The sequence below is a fragment of the Mauremys mutica genome, chromosome 10 (genome assembly GCF_020497125.1).
Source record: "Mauremys mutica isolate MM-2020 ecotype Southern chromosome 10, ASM2049712v1, whole genome shotgun sequence".
Lineage (NCBI taxonomy): Eukaryota > Metazoa > Chordata > Testudines > Geoemydidae > Mauremys > Mauremys mutica.
Genome location: NC_059081.1, coordinates 36478751 through 36500138, shown reverse-complemented (window position 1 = coordinate 36500138; position 21388 = coordinate 36478751). Strand labels below are relative to the sequence as shown.

General features: G+C 41.7%; 1 long non-coding RNA gene across 1 annotated transcript; it reads left to right on the top strand.

The window, feature by feature from the left end:
- The first annotated feature begins 444 nt into the window (after positions 1 to 444).
- LOC123378853 lies at positions 445 to 15988 on the top strand. Its single transcript, XR_006582764.1, has 4 exons — positions 445 to 985; positions 8578 to 8777; positions 14678 to 14808; positions 15517 to 15988. It is a non-coding gene; the product is annotated as an uncharacterized LOC123378853 (long non-coding RNA).
- Positions 15989 to 21388: the final 5400 nt, after the last annotated feature.

The window sequence follows — 21388 nt, the reverse complement described above, 5'->3', positions numbered from 1 at the left end:
TAATAGTGTCTATGCTCATTTTGGGTGCCCAGAAAGAAGGTTCCAGGAAAACTGGGCTCATGTGCTACTGAATTCAAAATTTTGCCCTCTGATGCACAGGTGCAGCTGTGTTTGAAGTAAACTGAGGCTGTGTGCATATTAACTGTGTGGCAAAAAAAAACCCTGATGGACTTTCCTAAAAGAAGCAGATCGATACAGCAAAAAGAGGAAAAATGTCACTCTAACCTTATCTCCAGATTAGGAAATTTCTTTTAACCAGGAAGTGGAAACAAAGGCTTTATTGCCATGCCTTACAGGGTTATTTCTATAGACTACACATGGGTAAGTGAAAGGTTAACAGAAGCCTGAGAGACCAATTAGCCCACCTGCTTACACCTGGAAACTGTGTCAGACTCAATTTCTTATCAAACCCAGCTGGGGAGGAGGTAAAGGAAGGAGCTCAGAGTGGGAGGAGAGACCCATGAGAAGAGGGGGTTTGAGTTCCCTATCTAAGCAAAAGGAACCAGGGGGAAGTTACAGCAATAGAGCTAGCCTGGTGGTGAGCACAGAAACAGGGGCAAGGCCCCTGGGAGGTCACCCTTTGGGTTGCTATTCTGGAAGAGGAATAAGGAGCTGGGGAGAACCAGAGAGCCCAGGGGGTGGTGGCATGGAAAGCAGTGGCCTAAGTTTGTTTTATTTGGGAAGTTTAAGTTCTGCTGAGAGATGCTGGGCAGAGAGCCCAGAAACCCCTGATTCTGAGAAGAGTGGGATTGAAGAGGAGCCCAGGAGGGCTGGAAGATTTCAAATTGATGACTAGTACTGTGAAGGACACAGTTTATTTGGGATACTGATACACCAGAAGGGGTGAAGAAGTACGTAACTTGGCTCTAGGGCTGAGTCCCTAGAAGAACCAGACCACCACAGGACCGCAATGGTCATTGGAAGGAGGGGACTGAAGGGAAGGTCCTGTAATGCTGCATCCAGCCATGAAGGGATATGCTGATTGGTGAGTTCTCTCTTCTATGCAGATACAAAAACATCCACATTAGAAAGTGTTTTTTGTAATCCAAGATCATTTATTTGTTCAAGTTATGCAGTGAGTTAAGGAAGGAGTGGCAGGCTCAAATTGGAATGTACTTTGTTTAAGCCCAACTTCTAGTATTTTAATATTAGGTTTTGCCTTTTCTATTACTGATATTTTGTTTTTTATAATAAAACACAACTTTTGTACTGTGCATGGGAAATAAAAATGGTAACACATTGAGAAAACATTAACAGTGTTATTGACTGGCTTGGCTAGAGTGTAATGTATCACTGGAGGGACGCTGTCTTTTCTCAAGTGCTCAGCCTGTATGTTCAAGCCTGTTCCAAAGCCCATTGATTTTAATGGGTTTTAGAGCACAAGGGCGAACATTCTGAATAGTCGTGTTGTGCAGCATAGCAGCAATCCTGACTCCATGAGGAGCCTTGGATTTGTCACAATATTCAGGATCTTCCCTTATTAATCAATAATCTAAGTATACAGGCACAATCTTTTAAAATATGGCCTCTGTTTTGTGCATATGAAGCTGTGCACCACAATCATTTGGGCATGCAATTTTTTGAGCACCCCCACTGGTGAATGCAGGTAGAGTTTACATGCATGAATTCCACAGTGGCATTGGTGAGAGTTAGCCCCTCCACTCTCACTAGTTTAAATTCAGTAGAATTGTTGGAGCCCATACAAAACTGAAAAAATAAATCCCTAATCCAGCAAGATTTCTCAGAACTTTTAACCAGCTCTGGTTGAATTGGGATCAATAGGCAACAATGACAATTTATTATTTTTTTTAAAAAAAAGTGTGTATTAACTGCCACTTTGAGACCAACATACAATTCAAATTAGGATACGTGATGCTGTGTTGTGATATAAAAATTTTATAAGTGTGAATTTGGGATGCCATGAGTGAGCTATATAGTTCAGTGTAGGTCAGCTGTGAAATCATGATACATAAAATCTTTATATTGTACCATACCAGGCAGTACTCTGTATATGCTACAGAAAGTGGTTTAGGACATTTTATAGTGGATTGGGTTGTGGCTTTCCTTATCCCTTCCCTAATAAATATAGGCACATTAGTTACCACACATAGCTGTACAGATTTCTGAGGGAGAAGAAAATTAACTAATACATTTTAGAAACTGTAAAATTGCATAAAATAGATTTTTCAATCCACTTATATTGTGATTTTAAGGTCCCATATATCTCATGATCTAGCAGTGCTAGAAACTACAAATGTCTCATACGAGTAGGAAGAAAGATTCCTAGCTTTCTCGTTGGGGTAAAATTTTCATTAAAGAGCAGATCTTAAAGCCATCACTCATCCAAGAATGATTATTTCCCATCCTGGCCCTTGGGCTCATGTAACTCAAAATGAAATTCCACAGTTTTCTGGTACACAGTATTTTTAAATAAAAATGGTTGTGACCCAAGGACCTCTTAGTGCCAATGGGCTGAGGGCACAGGGAATGCATAGGCTTTTATAGGGATCTTCTGGGCCAGATATTTGCGTAATAGTTCACCAGTGGGTGAGGTCTCTACCAAGAGCCAGAAGCCCACTGGTCATCATAATCATTGTGAAATGTATGTACAGTAATATGTGAGGAGTTGTGTGTGTGTATGTATGTATGTATGTATACTGAAAATTATGTTCTTAAGGTCTGGGAGTAAGGCAGGTCACCAGGAGGTGACACTGGTTGGAGATGTTCCTTTCAGGCAGGAGGTGGCAGATGCCTATCTCCCAGTCAGGGGCGGCTCTAGATATTTTGCCGCCCCAAGCAGGGCGGTATGTCACGGGGGGAGCATGAGCACCCCCCGCGACATGCTGCCCCAAGCACGCGCTTGGCGTGCTGGGGCCTGGAGCCGCCCCTGCTCCCAGTCTGGTTTTTTGTGTAGGGTATGCCTCTCACTGTATGCCTATTTGTATAATGAGTCAAGGGTGGAATGAAGGACTGCAAAATTGACAAGAGGAAATTTACAGGATGAAATAAACAGCAGGAAGATGTGCTGTTTATGAATAAAGACCAAGTATTGTTCTGGTGTATCTTGGGGTGCAGGGGAATGCACACAGTCTTTCACATAGGAGGTAAGCTGACAGTTTGCTTATCTCATGAAAAGTGTCTGTCTATAAAGTACTGCAAGGATTATGGGTGAGCAATACTCTACAAGACAGGAGAGTATTTTGTTAATTAATCTAGGCTTTAGAAAGAATGTTATGATTTTATTTTATATATTTGCTACTATTTAAATCTCTGGGCTTTGTTAAATAAACTTACACTTGTTTTCACTATAAACATATCTAAGTGCTGTGGGCTGAGCAGAGCAGTGATCTGAGGTGGAAGCAGTAAGCTGGGGTGTATTGTTTCTGTGGAAGTAGCAGATCTGTGAATACTACAAGTGTCCAGTGGAACAGGAACTGGACACACCAGGAGGATGCTCAGAGGACTTGGCTATTGGAGTGTGCCTGTTGCTAACATGTACAGTGACATCAGGGCCTGCAAGGCCTAGAGGGGGGATGACCTGTGTTGCCCATGGCCAGTGGAGATGGAGAGCTGACCCTCTAAAGGTACAGACATGGCTTCCGATGCTAAGAGCAAGTGGTAGTGAGGTGCCTCCCAACCTTGGGTACCCCAAAGGAGTGTCACAATGACTGTTTGAAAGCTGGTCCTAGGTTTGGAATATTAAACATAGCCCTAGTAGTGAGCTTTATGTCCAGAACTCAGGTGAGGTGTTCAAAGGTACATGATAAATACAACTTATCACATGGTTCTGTGGGTTCGCCTGATTTAGAAATATCTCCTAGAGATCACCATCCCATATGTAGGGGGGGGGTGTAACATGTATAATGTGTGTGCATGTACTTTAAAAGCTTCATTGGTTTCCTTTGTAAACATAGATTTTCTTAGTTTTATGATGACAATAGTAAAAACACACACAAAATAACCCCCCCTCCAAACACATAGCAATGACTTATTTAATCACCCAGCAATATCAGTAGCTCTCTGTGTGTTCCTAGTTTGTTAGAAAAGAAAATAGGAGGATTGTTGAGAATTGAGAGAATGAACGACTGAATTGACATCCCACAAATTGCAACAGGATGTGGAAGAGTACTTAAGATTTAATATCTGATACAAACATGGATTTTAATTTTTTTTAAAGAATGTGTGAATGCTGTATTAACACACATTCTTTGATACAAATAGAGATTTGAAATTATTTTTTAAAGTGGGAGGTAGAATATAGCATTTGACTTTGATAGCCAATTCATTACTTGCTTCCAGAGTATGTCAGGTCAAGTTTCATATCAAGAATATTAGTACTGCATGCACAGCAAATATTAAAGCTTTGTTCAGAATACTAGATCTTGAATTTTCTTTCTCTTACAGAAAGTTTTTAAAATGCCACTGTACATATTAGCTTTAAGTTACCAGAATCTCATTATTAAAGATCTCCATTATCCATTCAGGATCTGATGGCATTTTAAGCTAATAGTTTTTTAGATAACCTTTCTGATTTGAGGGTAAACCCACAGCATCCTGCATATAACAGATAATTGGTATAAGGTAGCTATATTCATAGTACAATAGACTTGGGCAAACACAGTTCTTTTTGTGTTTGGTTGTGGTGCTAAAATAAATGTTCCAGGTTTTCTATTTATTACCTTTTTTGTGTTAAGCATTTGACAGGATATGTCAATATGCTCTACTTAGCACTTTCAGAATGATTGCAATGATGGAGTCTTAATACTGGTGCCTCGGTATACACAAATACTTCAGGCTCTTTGCAAGTTTTTAGAAGCAGTACACATGCTTTCTCTTGACAAGACAGGACATAAGTCTTGTAGCATAGTGTCCCATGAAACAGTTAATCACATATAGCATTGTCAGTTCAGATGCTTGTAGTAATATTTTAATAACTTTAGTTTTGTATCTTGAATATGTAGTCTTAAATACAGTATGAAAACTTCTTAAAAATATATTTCTAATATGGCTAATTGTACCAATCAGTCATGTGCTGTCAATATCTTCACAAGGGAGCTCATGTATACAAACTGTTTCCTTTGTCCTGTCCTGTCAGAGAGGAGGACTGAGGGACTGAGAAATCTATTCAACTGTGTGGCGATTTAAATAGGAGGCAACAGCACTAGGCAAACATTTATATTAAGGGAATCTGCTGTAGAAGTCTCTATTTTATACAGTAACTCTTCACTAAAAGTCATCCCAGTTAACGTTGTTTCATTGTTACGTTGCTGATCAATTATGGAACATGCTCATTTAAAGTTGTGCAATGCTCCCTTCTAACCGTCGCAGCCGCCTGCTTTGTCCACTGCTGGCAGGAAGAGCAGTCCGTTGCAGCCAGCTGGTGGAGGTTTGTAACCAGGGTGGACCAGTAGCCCCCCACTCCCCTAAGTTCCCTGTGCTGCAGCTGCACAGCAGGCTATCAATAAGCAGTTTAGCTTAGTTTAGCTTAGTTTAGTCCCCAGAGACTCTTGCTTGCTGTGCAGGCGGGGTGAGGTAATGTCAGGGTGTCCCCCTCCCCCCTACTCCTGCACCCCGCTTACCCCTTCTCCATATAGCTCAGGAAGGGGACACTGATGGAGAGAGACTGAGAGCTTGGGCCAGCAGCTGCTATATCCACTTAAAAAGACAATGCACTTAAGAGTGGGTCAGCTTACTTAAAGGGGCAGTGTATAGCTCTCTCTCTGGCTCTCCCCCATACACACAAGGTGTGTCTGTCTCTGTCTTCTATGCTATCTCCCCTCCTTCGTGTTCGTGCTGCCTTCTGTAAGAGGCTACATTAACAATGTGTTAACCCTTGAGGGCTCAGCCAAGCGCTAGTTCATCATTTAGCAGCAAGGCATTCAGCCCTCTTCCACCCTCTAACTTCACCACCTCAACCAAGCTTCACAATCATCACAGCTGTGAACAATATTAAATTGTTTGTTTAAAATGTATACTGTGTGTTTATCTATATAATATAATTCTTTGGTGGAAAAAAAATTCTCTGGAACCTAACCCCCCCTGTTTACATTAATTCTTTTGGGGAAATTGGATTTGCTTAACATAGTTTTGCTTAATCACAGTTTTCGGGACTACAATGTTAAGCGGGGAGTTACTGTACTTAAAAAAAAAAAAGTGTGAAATATATACTGAGTACAGAAGTGCATTCAAGCTTTTGTATTTTTAAATGGCTGGATGTGTATGAGTTGGGGGATGGGGAGACAGAGAAAAGGGATAGACCCACATGTAGGGAGAGTCTGGAAAAGTGGGGTGGGGGTTTGTTTTTGTTTAATGTCTGAAACTGCTTTCCAAAGGTAAACGATTTGAGTATTTTTCTGTGCTAAATAATTTTAGCAATATTCAGGGCAGGGGAGAACATACAGAGTGGTGGAATTCTAGGGCCTGCTTTAGCACATCAATTGTAGGATCAGTCACTTTTTTTGGTTGGCTAATGGACAAAAGATTACATCACCGACTTCCTGTAACGCTCAACTTGCACAGTAATTCCATTAATGCTGCTGTTGCACAGTGGTATGAAGCTGGTGTCACAATAATGTATGGATTTATTGGGCAGGGGAATATAGATTTTTTTTCTGAGAGAAAATAAGCCAGTAATTGAGAATGTCAAAGGTTGCTAAGTACTTACATTAAATATGGTTCTGATTCAGCCAGGTACATGGCTTTGACATTAGTAGGTCCAATTGTGTGCTTAGTATTAGGCATGTGATTGAGTTGCTTGCATGATCATTGACAGTAGCCAAGGTCCTTTGTAATGTGCTGCAGACTGGACCTAGATTCAGCATCAATGACACACACACCCCGGCAGCACAGCTGCATTTTTGAGGCATTTCAAGTATATTTAACATTTTTATGACTCTGCCTTAAAATATGAAAATGAATAATCAATCATCACAGTATTCTTTATGATTATATTGAATCCAACTAAAGAGAGAGATAACGTTGTGTGACTTCTTTGACTAACTGATTTAGGACAAACTGAGGTTCATTGAGAATATTTTCATGAACTGTCTGCACAACATAATGTATTTGATAGATAATTAATACATTTGAGAATTTTGCCAACTGTTCCTAGACAATTCTAAGGCAGATGTTGTTCATTAGTTGTAATATCTGCCAGTTTTTCAGAGTGCTTCTCATTCTTTCTTTTTTTTTAATCAAGATCATCTAAATCTTCTCTGCATTAAGCCTAATCAGATGGTTTCCCTCAATTCTAGATGAATTCTTGCAATGGGGTAACTGGAAATAGCAGTGTCTGCACAGGGGTATGATAGGCATCCCCAACTCTGTAAGCCTGGAATAAGCCTGTAAACCTCTCATCTCACTCTCCCCTCAGGGCTTTACACAGATGTTGAATAGGAGTGGTGACAACCACTGAGCCCTATGAAACACCAGAGATCAGAGCCCTCCCCAGCCCCGCCCCCTCACTGCCCTATTGGATCCCTCCCCAAATCCCCACCCTGGTCCTGCCTCTTCCCCAAGCAGGCCACATTCCTCCTCCTCACCCCTCCCTCCCAGGCTTGTGCTATTCAGCTGTATGGCTGCGCAAGCACTGGAGGGAGGGGGGAGAAACAGGATGTGGAAGCCAGCTCAGGTGAGGTGGAGGCAGAGCGAAGGCGAGCTGGGGGGGAGGGGCAGGGCGTGGAGCTGCTGGTGGGTGCTCAGCCCACCAGCAATTTTTCCTATGCTCCGGCGGCTCTTGGATTTTTTTTTTGTATTTGTTTTTTTTCCTCAGCCGCCAGCTCTTGGGGGTTTTTTGTTTTTGTTGCTCCGCTGGCAACCCCCCCCATCCCGATATTTCACATCCCTTTCATCTGGTCACCCTAATCAGCTTTCCCTGAAGAGAGGTCTTTGCAAGAGTTTTCTCTGATCATAGCTTTCATTTGTGTACAGACCAAGACACTGAAATTTCTCTACCATTTATGCAGATTTGAAGTTACTCAAGTAAGTTTGTCATCTTTTGAGAAGATAATTATTCAGCACATTAAGAATTCAGCTACAAAGAATTCCAGGGAAACTATTATGTTTTTGGCACTATACTTGTAGAGTAATTTATTGAGGAAATTCTGGACAGATGGTATAGGCGAAGTTACAGGAGATTGCAAGCTATTCTCCTGCAGCTTTATGTGATGGTTTGTTAAACATTCCAAATGTTTTGTAGTCCCTGAGTGAAATTGCAGTTGTACTCCAACATCTAACAGTGTCAGTTCTAAATCATTTTCTTTTTCTAGACCATATATAGAATTGAATTATTAAATTGTAGAAAAATCCAAAGTCCAGAGTGGAAGAAGTACACGGGTATTCAGTTTAGGACCAGAGTTTCCAAACATTTGGTTGTGGTATTTTTTTTAGGTGCCTCAATTTTTGGTTGGTTGATCTGAGACACCTAACTAGAGGACTGGTGTTTCTTCCCACCTGAAAGTTTTTATAACTGCAACTGAACATAAAATATTTTTCTGCTGTCTTTTTTTTTTTAAAGCATAACATTTTTGGATTAAAAAAATCTGCTTATGTATATTTTTCCTTTATCTTCCACTTTAGTGCCCCAGCATAAATTTGTGCAGCCTTCAGCTCTGCTTTGCATAGTCTGTCAATGGCCCCGAGCGAGTCTAGAGATGCCCTGGCCGAGCTTCCTTTCCCATGCTATACTCCCGGAGAAGAGAGGCATAGGAGCCACTATGCTGAGGCTGACCAGACTGTGGATGCTTAGCCAACAAAATTTAGCAGCCTCAAATTCAAAGGTAATTTCAAAGGTCTAGCAATAACCAGGAATGGTTCCCATCCAGGTCCAGTTTTATCAAACTCCCATAAAATGTTGGCCTGTGGTGAGTACAGATATGTAGTTCTGGTTTGGGCACATTTCTATTTGAAGATGGTTTATTCTGGGCCTGGATCTGGTCTTGCTGGAGTTAATTGTAGCTTTGCCATTGGCTTCAGTAGTAGCAGAATCAAGATCTTTTATGCAAATATACTTAGTGCTAACTAAAAGGAGAGGAATGAAGTGAAGAAAATAAACATATGAGCAGAATAATTTCTTAGCAAAATGCTTTTCAAAGTTTCCCAGGAGATGTCAAGTGTCAAATCCATGTACTTTTTCCTCCTGAATGCCTTTTAGAAACAATTTAAAAAATACTCTTGACTTCATGTTGTGATAGGTCATTTGTGCTTACATCAATCATGTCCTCTTACAGCAGTAATGTGTAAATTGCATCTTGGCAGGGTTATAAACTGATGCAAATAACACAGTTCGCCTTGGGTTACCATAGCCACAGCCATTATTTTCGATAGGTATTGTACTGTATTCTATTGTGAAATTTCACAGCAAGGTTCTTTACCTCATGTCACTGCCAAATTGGTTACAATACTGTGTGTCTAATGAAAAGTTTAGGACCAAAAAAGGACCCTTCATGAGTTCTCAAACTGTTTTTCAGCAGGAAAATCTTTACTGGCTCTTTAAGAAAATCTTTATTACCCACATAACTTAACCTATTTACTCCAGTAGTAAATAATCTTCAATTAATAGTCAGTATTTCAAAGCATTCACTAGTCCTGTCTTAATCTTGCTAAGACCTCCCCACCCCCTATTTCTTTTCCTTCGTATTTATAAAGATGCCCGTGATGTGGCAACAGGGAGTGTGACTGTAAGAACAGATGACAGTGGCTTTGATTTATATAGAGGCCTGTCCTGACAATACTGCCATTCTCAATCTGTGTCAGGAAAAAGGGCTAACAATAATGTGGAGACTAGAACATCTGAAATCATACCCAGTTCAGTAAATGCAACTAATGAATCAGCTTCCCATAAGTCTCAAGCTAGCAGGAGGAGCACATTGAAGCAAAACTACAAACCATTAAAACTTGGGGATTTACTGGGTAAAGTTGAAAAAGTGTTTCAAACTTCACCCTTTATGGTACCCATCACAATACGTCAGGTAGTTTTATTGCCTAACTTTATAAATTGGGGTCACTATTATGTGGAAAGATTTAATTCTTGGCATGGCATATAAACGTGTTATACCCTGCCATCAGTCAGACCCATAAGAAAACAGTAGGTCAGTAATTGCCTCTTTTCTTATGTAAACTATAATTGTGTTCTTTTGTTTAAAAATTGCATACCTGTTTACTGTATTAAATGCAAAATACCTGCATTATGCAAGGTTAAGGACTACAGTCTTATAATTGTGAAATGTTGCAAATCATGCAGAGGTTGCATTGGTGGCGGCTGCTACTGCTTCTTCTCTCTCTCAAGAAAAAATAATCCAGAGTTGGCAGATTGCTTACTCTGGATGTAATCAACTTGTAGAGCTTACAAGGGCCTTCCACGTAACTATTTGACTTGCAGACTTCAGAAATTCCACCAGCAGTCAGGGACGACGAGGGCGGGGGAGAAGCCAGTACAAACTACCAAGGCCTGGTGGTCCAGAAGGGGGCCCGGGGCCCGGCTTCCCTGGCTTCATTGGCCCTGTTTAGCTGGTCTGCCCTTGCTGGGGGGCCTGGACAAATTTTTTCACTGGGGCCCGAACCTGCTCTCAATGGCCCTGCCAGCTGTTGTACATTCCACAGAAGTTGTGTGCCAAACACCTATATCTCTGAAGGAACATCTTGTGCCCTAGCTCAAAGCATTAGTAACCAGACTGCGCTGGCCTATTCATGAGGGCTGGGGAAAGATTCCACTCCATTGCCTGAAGGAGAGGAATGACAGCAGAACCACCCCAGAGTCACAGCTACAAGGTTGTGGCAGTCCTCTTCCATGGAATGGCTGCTGTGCAGCAACCCCAAGCATCAAAAAAACATGAGTGGTTTAAAATCATGAGACTTTAAAAAATACATTGGATGTTTATTTGCTTTTGGGTTTTTGAGTCTTTAAGGTTCATGGTTGCAAGCTTTTTTCTATAACCATGAAAACTAGACACTTTTACAAATGAAAGCAGAGATTATTATGTAATCACTTGGCTCCAGCAGCTGGGACTTTAAGAAAGCCACTAAATTTCATGAGCTTTGGGGGAGTGAGAGGGGGAGGGTTAGAGCTGGCAACCCTGCATCTAGCAGCAGATGAAACACTCCCTCTCTTCTTTCGACCTTATTAGGGCTGCTCAGAGGTTTTTGTGGGCCTGGGGCAAAATCTGAAAAGGCGGTTTCCCCACCCTTTCAAAAAAAAAAATACTACTGAGGGGAGGCACTGGGTCGGAGGGAGCTTAGAGAGTGAGCCTGCACAGCATTCAGGCAGGGGCTCAGCTCCCCACTCTGGGAAGTGTTGCATAGAGTCGGTGTCACTCAGGTTTGGCCAGGGGCGGCTCTAGGTTTTTGGCCGCCCCAAGCAGTCATGCCCGGGAGGCGCCCCCGAGCCGCGGGAGCAGCGGACCTCCCGCGGGCATGACTGCAGAGGGTCCACTGGTCGCGCGGCTCGGCTGGACCTCCCGCAGCTGCGGGCGGTTCGCAGGTCCGGCGGCTCCGGTTGAGCTGCCGCAGGCATGCCTGCGGGAGGTCCAGCCGAGCCGCGGGACCAGCGAACCGTCCGCAGTCATGCCTGCGGGAGGTCCACTGGAGCCGCCGGCCGAGCGTCCCCTCCGCAGTCATGCCTGCGGCAGGTCCGCGGCTCCGGTGGACCTCCCGCAGGCATGACTGCGGCAGGTCCGCCGGCCCAGCCTGCCGCCCCCCCGGGAAAGGGCCGCCCCAGGCAGGGGCTTGCCCCGCTGGGCTCTGGAGCCGGCCCTGGGTTTGGCCTAGCTTCCCCTTCGTCACTGGAACAAACCCAAGAGGCATTGTAACCCTACATGCCAGATCAGACCACCACTTGGTTTGGGGGTCTTCTCAAATGGGGGCCTGGGTCAAACTGATCCTTTTGCTCCTCCCTCTGGGTGGCCCTGCCCACTATTCCCCTCCAAACTCCCAGAAACACCCTACCTAGTGGGAGACAGAGCTGTGAAGTATAAAAGGGAGGGGCTCCCAAAATCATGCAGTACCTGTGCAGGAACTGATCGTGTGCAGGTTTGTCTGTGTTTTGAAGTAGGGGCAAACAGGTTTGAAGTTTCTAAATCCCACCTATGACGTGGTGGTGGTACAAGAAAAGCAAGTTGTTGCTGTCAAAATTCCATCTCTTTATTGCAGTCTTTATTTATTTATTTTTTTTGAAAAAATAAAAAAATAAAGAGAGATGGCTATTTTAATCATCAGATTCCAACCTAGAAAATCTGGGGACTACTTTCAACCAGATGATGTGCCCTCAAATAAGTGAGATTTCAGTCCCTCTCACACAGGCACCTCTCTTTGCAATTGACTGCATTACTGAGGCTCCCCAGTTTAAAGGAATTTTCCTGAAATGTGTTTCCTGATAGCTGGCCCTTTTAAATATGTCAGAGAGAAATAGAGGCAGCTCTAAAATAGCCATTTGGTGGCTGCCTACAGATGGCTGCATCTCCCTCCTTTCCAGCTTGCAAATATCCCAGTATGCTTTCCCTTGTTCTTCTCATAGTCGAGATAATTCAGAGTCTGCTGTGCTGTTACCCTGCCAAAAGAACAGTGGCCAGAATTATTTTTAAATGGGGGGGGGGGGATTCTCTTATTTGTGGAGTGGAGCTGGGCTCCCTGGTGACCTGAATCATTCCCTGGCTACTCTTATATGTGAGGAGTCACATTCCAATACCAAGGAGCAGATCTTCAGCTGGTATAAATTCTTAGCTCCACTGAAGTCAATAGAGCTCTATTGCCAGTTGACTTAAATGGAGCTGGGACAGTTCACTCCAGCTGAGGATCTTCTCCACTGCCCCCATGGCTGCAAGTGCTTTATAATTACCCAGATTAAAAACTGCACATATGTTACCCTGCCATAATTCAAATGGCTGATAGTCTTCTGCTTGGACTTAAAAAAACACAACCTACTTTTGCTGGATATTAAGCATGAAAAATTTTAACCCAAAAGATGAACATGTCAGAAAGCTGTGAGCATGTAAAAGCAAGTGGTCACAATGGAAACTGTTCTGCAATCTTTAACGTAAAACTTATTACCAGAGCAACTACAAACATGTATATGGGATTGTTTAAAATGGACTCTTATGTGAACTTAGAGAATCAAGATGTTTCATGCCAGTCCCAGACTCTGAGCCAGTGGATATAACAGAATCTCACAGAAAGGCCAGCCAGTCTGCTGGTATCATCAGTGGTATATATAGAATTTGCAATTGAAGACACGTATGTGGTACATTACATCTGCATATTCACATAACATGTAGCCAGATCAGGGCCCAAAGTTTCAGCAGAGCTTCAAAAATACATGTACAGTAACTGTAGGCACATCTATTTGCACATGCAACCCTGCTTTTGCATATACAAACCAGATAATTGAATGCATATGTTGATTTGCATAATACATGCCTTTGTGCGTCCAAATGAGTAATTTTGGCCTCCTAGTGCCCATATATTAAAAAAAAAACGCAACAAATTGTGCCCCAGGATAAGCCCCTGCTAGATGATTTCTTTTAAGGTGATTCTTGTAAGTCCAAAAGTGCAATATACTCATCAACTTACATTTGGTAGCTCCACAGTTGTACAGCACATAGGGAGACTAGTCTAAGATCACTGTTTGTAATCTCAAATGACCAAAATAGACTACTGCATCCTTAGCTGAATTATAAAAATGTTAGAGAATCAGCATGACAACATTGTCCATCCCTTCCCCATAATCTAGGATCTGTTAATTTCTCTGGCCACTGTTTCTCACTCTTTGCTTTGCTGGGTACAAGGCTGTGAAGTTATATATTTATTTAAGACAATTGAATTTCTACTAATCAACAGGAAGTTTACATTAATCTTTGGGAAGGGGTGAATGAATAGTTTCCTACTTTTTTTTTCCATTCTATGGTTAGTTCAGGGATTAACTGGGTCCCTCTGGAAGTTTCTGCAGACAAAAATAGTGTGAGCATTCTCAAACTATATTCTCCCGTTAATGAAACCTGGATAGAGTATAGCTGATAATCTCTAGAATCTAATAAAGCTGCTGGCAAAAATGTATTCTGGTAAAGAGTGAGATCAGAGTTCTTACTCCATCTCATTTGTATTCACTGTATCATTAGAGAGACTCCTCAATATAGACTTTGTTTTCACTGGGGAGCATCCGTTCAAAATCCTGAAGAACAGTACAAGTGGTCAGGAGTGCCAGTCCAAATTTCTTACATCTTTGTCTCTTTTGAGTCTGCCCAGTTAGGAACACTGCTATAGCTGGTGACTAGAAAAATAACCAATTGAACTGCCTCCCGCCCCGTGTCTCTCCCCTTGTACCTAACGTAGGGAATGGCACTGTGTGTCCTCATTAGGCTGCCAGCACATTTTACTTGCGGTCTTTTTTTTTAATATGGTGGCTATAGAAGCGTGACCAATGCAATTGCTCCTTCTCAGTATAATTGTAGATTGTAGGGCTGCCCTACCTGTAATCTCATGGTTCCACATGAGCTGATGTAGGTGTAAATGTAGACTCGTTGTCTTTACTGCAGGATTTTTCAAACATGCAAAGCAATGTTGTATAACTATGGCCTAACACAGGAGCAGACAAGTACAATACATATGTGCATAGAATAAGACAACCTAATTTAATTTGCATCTTACTTCTACCCTATTTATGGGGCACATCTTTACATTGCTATGGCAGGGTGCGTTGTGCAGCATCTGCTACCCTGCACTGTCCAGTGCTTTTTTGCCCATCATTCCTGAAAGTACTGCTTTGGTGAGCCACACTTAGCAATGATGAAATACAACATGCCTGCCTGCACTGGTTCAAAGGTAGGTCACGTTTACAAAATCCTACTCTTTCCACCCTCACCTTTTTCTGGAAGGGGTTGTTACAGCCTGAATAGTTGTTTAGCCCATGTGTGAGATAATGCCATGCCTGAGCTGACTTCAGAGTCAGGGTCAGCTCCACGCATTCAGCTATTTATCACTTTATATCGTTATTTTCTATTGTATTAAATGGATGTATGGTTTGTCTATGTGCCCAAGGGGAGTTAATACCATGCCTTACTTCACCTTGACTTATCCATATTCACGTGTTCAGAGTTAGTCCTTTAAAGAGAGGGGTGCTAATGTACACTGATGTAAAAATTCAATTTTCATCTCTGTTGTTAATGCTTCAATAATGCTCTCCCTCTGTGGATCTCCATGAGCTTTACAAATATGAGTTTACTGAGCATCTGTATATCCCTGTGAGGCAGGTAATGCAGTCATAATATCTGCCAAGCAACACGAGTGTATAAATAACATGAACTCAGACCTTCTCAGGAGGAAGGTGTTTGGCTCATGGAGTGTGTGGGAACAATAGGAGTTCCCTTGCAAATGTTTAAATGCCGTGCAGTTCTCCCTCAATATCCTATAGCCTTCTCTCTCTTTGGGAGCTCTCCTTTCAGCATTATTGAAATCTGAGAGATCTCTTGAACAAAAAAGCTTTTAAAACCCCCACCTATGCTGTAATCTGTAACTCCATTCCTTTTCCAGCTACTCTGATATCAAAAGCAGCATGAGGCAAAAGCAACACACAATTCAGCAAAGCAGCTGGCAGACCAACTGGTGGGGTGGATCACAGAGGCCACAAGAAAAACACAGCTTTGCTGGGTGACTGTATGTTACATGTGGAAATCCACAAGACTTGACCATCAGTGCTCCTCACACTGGGGAGGAAAATGTGCTCCAAATTACTCCCCTCATATGAAAAACCATGAGGAAACTTGAGGATTGTTGCAAAATTGGTAGTGCTTTGCACTGCTATTCAGGAGAATGGAGTTCAGTTCCTGCCTCTCTTACTTATGGCAGGGTTGAGTGCTACAGAGGCAGTGAATGCAACTTCTAGGAGAGTGGGATGGGGAGAGGGAGAGACTGCACCATGCTGGCTGAATAATGAATGGCAGCGAATCCTGTTCAGGGTGAAATTCTAGCCCCAGTGAAGTCAATTGCAAAATCCCTAACGATTTAAGTGGAGCCATATTTCACCCATAATGTCTGATGGGAGCAGGGGATGGGAGAACAGCTGTGTGTGCACAACTGCATGTTACTATCTAAAAGTCTTTCTCGCTACCCATGGAATAAAATGTAATACTCTGAGAAGGAAAGCAGATGATTGTAGTGGACTTTCTTGACTGCATGGTCTTAGGAGCTGTCCTAAGCATCCCACACTTTAAAAGAAAGTTTCAGTTTTTCTTTTTTAGTGCCTGTGCTTCCTCTTCGTAAGAAAAGCCATATCTGTCTTTATTTAAACAAATTAATTTCCCCATCTATGAGCTCAATGCACATGTACTTTGTAGAGATGTTGACATCTGCCAGTGGCTTTACTTCTAAGCTGTGATCGTGGACAGACACATTGCAGGGAAAAAGAAGCCAGGAAGAAAAGCATTTGAGTTCATTTTCACTTTTCTTAAATAGAAGTGGGATCAGTTCCAGAGCCTGGCACTGAGTCTCGCTTATGTGCCAACTGCAAGTCATCTTTATACAAGGTATTAATTATCTTCCTGCAACAATGTGCACATGTTGAGGGAAGGAATTCCATAACCCTTCCAACTCCCATCCCTTCCTATTTTCACCCATCCTTCCCCTCCCTCCCCCCAATACATTTATCCACTCAGAAAGCAATCCCACTGGGGAGGACAGCCATATAATTTCTTAGCCTTCATCACCTTTCCCCCACAGAAAGCATTGCATCATCTTATATACTACCCCTCCAGAGAGTCACGTCTTTCTAGTGTGTAGAACGTCACACTTTCTGCTTATGGAAGTGACTGATGGTGATGGCCCTAAAGGCCATATGCTGCTGTCATAGCGTACACCAGACTCTAGCTGCTTTATGATGCCCACCTCCCTCTATTTAAAGACCCTGCTATTTTACTTAATTTTAAAAGTTTTCTCTTTCAGCTGCGGCAGATAAATTTGTAAAGTGTTGCAATTATCCAAGTTTAACATTATATGTTAATATGATGGTAGAGTAAGGTCATGATTCTGCCATCATTACCCAGCTTACCTAAAAATAGTATTTCACTTTGAGAACTCCCATTGATTTCAAGTAAGGTACTACTCAGTGTGGTGGAAGATAGCAAAACCGTGTTTTGTTTCTTTAAACAGGTGTTCTCTGAAGGTGGTGTATTTGTATTACATGCATGCTACTATTACTAATATAATTTAGTGGCAACTTTTTCAAAAGTATGTGGCAATGAAAAAGCACAACTTCAGTTTCATGTGCATAGAATTTCCTGAGGACTGTACAATTGTAGCCGTGTTAGCTTTTCCAGATTCCAATGGCATAGACTCTATTTAATACTTTGAATATCCAGTATTTGAACACAGAACAAAATCATGCCATGTGGTGCTCAGATGCACTGGGTGGAACACTGGAGGGGAAGAGTGTGGTGGTTTCACCCTCAGCTCACCTAGCAAAGTGGGTTTCCTACCATTCAAGGAAAAGGGACCTAAGAGAGTGGGAGTAGAGTAATTCACTAGCCTCTGAATGTTGCCATTCATATGCTGGTTAGAAGGAACATAGGGAATTTCTGTAGGTGACAGCTAACAGATCTGCCATTAGATCAAGTTGAAGAGTTATATGTTTTGCAGCCTCTGGAACAGTCTCAGCTCAGTAGGTGTGTGAAGTTGCAACCAGTCTCATTTAAAGGTGATTTGATCCACCATATATCCCTTAACAAAATCCTCATGCTTTTAAATATGCAGGGGTAAGTTTAAGTGACTACTGGAATATTTTGGAAATTGATTTTAAGTACTCTTTGAGATTCAAAAAACTTTTTTCTGTTCTCCATATTTTAGTCTCTAATGCATCTTTGTATCCTTACATCTGCTGAAATCACTTCGGAACTTAAAATCTGACCCCTTGGTAGGTTTTAATATTAACTTGGTTCTTGCAAGAGGCAGTTTTCAAGGGCATGAAAAGTAAAATGTTTGAGAAACTGCTACTATTTGAAAACTAGGAATGATTTTCTGTTAAAGCAGCTTATTGAGAAGTAAAAAGCAATGGTGTCATGGACTGGTATATTTGTCACAAACTTTTGAACCTACCAAGGCTACCTTTCAAAAGTGAAAGACAACTTCAGGCTCTGGACGACTGGCCTAGGAAGAATGTGCATGTGTCTGTTTTCCAGATGGGGTAACTTAGGAATTGTGTGTTTGTAGCTTGCCAGAGGTTACATAATATTGTGGTGGAGCTGAGAACAGAACCCCGGGCTCTCAAAGTATGTCTACACTGCACGTTGGAGTGTGCTTCCCAGTGTAGGTAGCCAGACATCCACTAGCTCTGCTCCAGCTAGTGTGCTAAAAATGGCTGTGTAGCCTGGGCTAGCCCAGGCAGCAGTTTGGACTAGCTGCCTGAGTTGCCACCCACGCTCCCCCCACCTGCACTGCTATTTTAGCACACTGTCTTGAGCAGAGATAGTGCATGTCTGTCCATCAACACTGGGAAGCCCACTCTGAGCTGCAGTGTAGACATTCTGTTAGGTAGCAGATCAATAGCCTTCAAATTACATTTCTTCCAGTTACTTTGCTTGTAGAAAGCCAGCACCTCTATTACAGAGACTGTGTTCATTAACTCACTGTGAAGCAGACAAAATGTTAGCTTACTATCTTCTGTTAGTTACCACTGGTGATCCTAAAAGCCATTTTATTGTGCTCTGTTTATAATAGACTAGGTAGACCTAACTAAGGATAAGATTTTTGACATGGATTCCATGACTTTCAGAGACCTCTGTGACACTTTCTGCTTCAGCTCTGTGCCACAGGGCAGCAGGGCCGGAGTTGTCAGCTGGTGGGGGCCCCAGAGTGTTGAACTGCTGCGTCTTCCATGAATTTGTTTGCCCATGACCTGTCTGTGACTTTTATTAAAAATAACTGTGAGAAAATCTTACCCTTAGGCATAACCATGGAGAGGGACAGAACAGGGTATTCAATATCACATAGCAATTTCTATATATTTCCAACTGACAGCTTTTATGAAAAGTACATGTGCCAAGATTGTTAATGACACTGCCTGCCTTTACTGTATTCAGCAAGACCTGGCTTACGTGTTCTCTCCAATGGCTCAATAAAATTTGCTGAGCTGCTACTTCTGAAAAACCATGAGGAGAGTGAGATCTTATTAACATTCACCCAAACAGCTTCCCAATCTTCAAATTACTTTCTAATTATTTTTTCCCATTTAGACTTAATACTGATGGTGAAAGGATATAATGTGGAATTGAGTCATGTTACCTAGAAAATAGCTGTCTAAATCAAACTTCCTAAAAACTTCTTACAGAAAGGAGGGACTTGAAACTTGCTGTTCAGAGCTGAGATGTACAATACTTGTAGCACACATTGCAACTGCAAAAAAAAAGTGCAAGTTTGCAGGAGAATATTACATAAAAGAAACATGCAATCTCATTATTAACCACAAGGGATCAAATTCTGCTTTGTTACAGTAGTGTAAATTCAGGACATAACATTGGTTATTCTTAAATTTACACCTCAGTAACTGAAAGCAGAATTTGGCCTTAGATTATGAGCTCGGATAGTGGTCTTAATTTTTCCTGTATGCACTATCACATTCTACTGATCAGTTTAAAATCTAAATTTTTCTAAGCAAGTAACTGAAGATTGGGACATCTGGATATTGTAATCATTCAGGGTCAACATGCCCCAGGAGACAGCAAAGACTGGATTTTTTTTTTCCAATCCACATAAAGCAAAATCTGAAAGTGGAAGCAGCTAAATCTTCCTTTATCATGAACCATGAAGGCATGTAATCATTCTCCAAAAATAAGAATTGATTTAAAGACAGTTGAAAAGTCAATCGCGAGTAGTTTTATTAGTTCAGCATGGCTGTAAAAAGTATGGATGAACTTTTCAGCATCTATGAACCAGAGGAGGAGCAGTGGTTCTGTGAGTGAGGAAACATTTCAGTGACCTGGATGTTATATTATGACAACCAAAAGATTTCTCTTCCCCGACCCAACCCCAAATTATTATCCCAGCTGGCAGGAACCAACCCCTAAGTTATAGCCGTGTCTGGCTGGTATGAAAGAAAATCCATCAGAAGGAATTGTATATAAAGAATGAATTCTATGGTTGTCTTGATCCAGTAAATGAAAATGTAGACATATCATTTTAAATTGGGGTGAGAGGGAACCAACAACAAAACTGCGGGCATCTAAAAGGAGACAAATTTGAATTGAGGGCTGGATAAATTATCAACCACCCCAGTAGACAGCACAGGAAACAAAAACAAACACACACCTTTCAGCACACAATTTAAGATATGGACCAAATTTCCTTCAGTTACACCAGTGTAAATCTGGAATAATTCCATTACCTTCAGTGAGCTGAAGTGTAAGGGAACAAATATGATAATACCTTAGCAAAGAAATACAAACAACAAAATAGATCACTTCCTGGGCCCATGCTGAAGACTAGCTCCCCTTTATAAGACTGGACCAAGTTGGCAAAGTAAAATTAATCCATGACCAGGGGCTTGAGTCTGCTATTTCTCACAAATGTTTGACACCCAGGTGACTCCACTAGCTTCGGTGGTGTTTACTCCTGTTTTACAAGAATATAAATGAGATCAGGAGCAGAATGTCTATGATAAATTCTTCAAGAGAAGATTATCTACAACATCAAAAGATTAAAAAACAACTCCAGAGGAAATGATGAAAGATCAGTTCCCCATGATATAGACAATATCAACCTTAACCAATGAGGGTAATTACCACATTGTGAGAGATACCAAGTTCGGGGTTGAAAATGGTCTGTGTGTAAAATCCTACCTGGGCCATTGGAATAGTTTGAACCTGGGTTCTTCAGACAGAGTTTAAAGGATTACATCCATTACATGGTAGATTATTGGTTTTTGTGGACCAGCCGCTAGAGAGGAACAAAGCTCCATACTGTGGTGTTGTAGATTACATATACAATAAACATAAAACTACAGCTTATTTGAAATACATTTGTATTTTTAATAGACATTTTGTTTCTTTTTTCAGTCTACGTTGGAGCATGTATTGTATTAAAGGGTCAAAGTATTAAGGATTGTTTGGTCTCTGTAATGATTAAGCAGCAAAGTTGGATTCCAGTTTATCAGTGGTTGGGCAAAGCTTTATAGCCTGAATTCTTGCCAAACAGGCCTGATTTGAAATAGTGTAACTATTCATTCCTTGCATTCCTAGTAGAGAGTATGCTGCACCAATACCCTATGATTGCTCTTGGGTTCAAGGCAAAATTTAAGGTAATGAAAGGGCAATTCAACCTAGTCTAAAAGCAGCAAGGGCACATTCATGACACTGACAAGTATGGTCTCTGCTTCAAAGGAAGGTTGAATCTAGAGTGGAATCTTTTTAGAATGGCA